At 38.9% G+C, this 1016-nt stretch overlaps 1 protein-coding gene across 3 annotated transcripts in view; it reads right to left on the bottom strand.

The window, feature by feature from the left end:
- Nucleotides 1-1016, bottom strand: part of LOC106871121 (pituitary tumor-transforming gene 1 protein-interacting protein) — a 30567-nt gene that overhangs the window by 15761 nt on the left and 13790 nt on the right. The gene's annotated exons all lie outside the window — the stretch shown is intronic.

Raw genomic sequence — 1016 nt, 5'->3', positions numbered from 1 at the left:
ACATATATACGACGAACTTCTTTCAGTTTCAGCCTACTAAATCCACTCACAAGGCTTTGGTCGGCCCAAGGCTATAGTAGAAGACACTCGCCCAAGGTGCCATGCAGTGGGACTGGACTCACAATCATGTGGTCATTAAACAAACTTCTTATCACTCTATCTCTCTTACTCCTGTGATTCTGATTGACCCTAACCCGGAGCTTGGAGAAACCAGAGACCATCAAATCCTTATGACATCAGAATCTTCAAAGAATATAATGATGTTACACAAATGTAAAAATAGCAAAGTGGATTGTCAGTGACATACTTAAATGTATTGTGAGATAAATAGATTGATAAATAGAGAGGAAGAGAGTGAGAGAGAGAGAGAGAGAGAGAAAAAGAAAATTAATTAGGTGGTGGAGGTGATGGTGGTAGTCATTGAGGAATGGAGTGTAAAGTGTTGATAGGGTGACAGTTGATATTGAGTTAAAGAAGAACTGGATGGTGGGGGGGAGATGAGTGTCAACAGGATAGGCAGACAGATAGATAGATAGATTTACAAACACATAGATAGACAGATATATAGATATGGATAGACAGACAGACAGAGAGATAAATGGATAGATAAATAGATAGATGGATAGACAGACAGACAGACAGTTGGATGGATGGCTGTATATATCATCATTATCATCATTGTCATCGTTTAATGACTGCCTTCCAAGCTGGCATGGGTGGGACAATATATATCTACATATATATAAATATAAATATATATATGTGTGTGTGTGTGTGTGTGTATGTGTGTGGTAAGAAGCTTGCTTCTCAACCACATGGTTCCAGGTTCCTCAGGCCAACCAAAGCCTTGTGAGTGGATATGGTAGATGGAAACTGAAAGAAGCCTGTCGTATATATATATATATATATATATATATTTGTGTATGTGTGTCTGTGTTTGTCCTTCCTCCATCACTTGACAACCGATGCTGGTGTGTTTATGACCCCCATAACTTAGCATTTCGGCAAAAGAAACC

This window comes from Octopus bimaculoides, chromosome 27 (assembly GCF_001194135.2).
Source record: "Octopus bimaculoides isolate UCB-OBI-ISO-001 chromosome 27, ASM119413v2, whole genome shotgun sequence".
Classification (NCBI taxonomy): Eukaryota; Metazoa; Mollusca; class Cephalopoda; order Octopoda; family Octopodidae; genus Octopus; species Octopus bimaculoides.
This window is presented reverse-complemented; position numbering and strand designations above follow the sequence as displayed.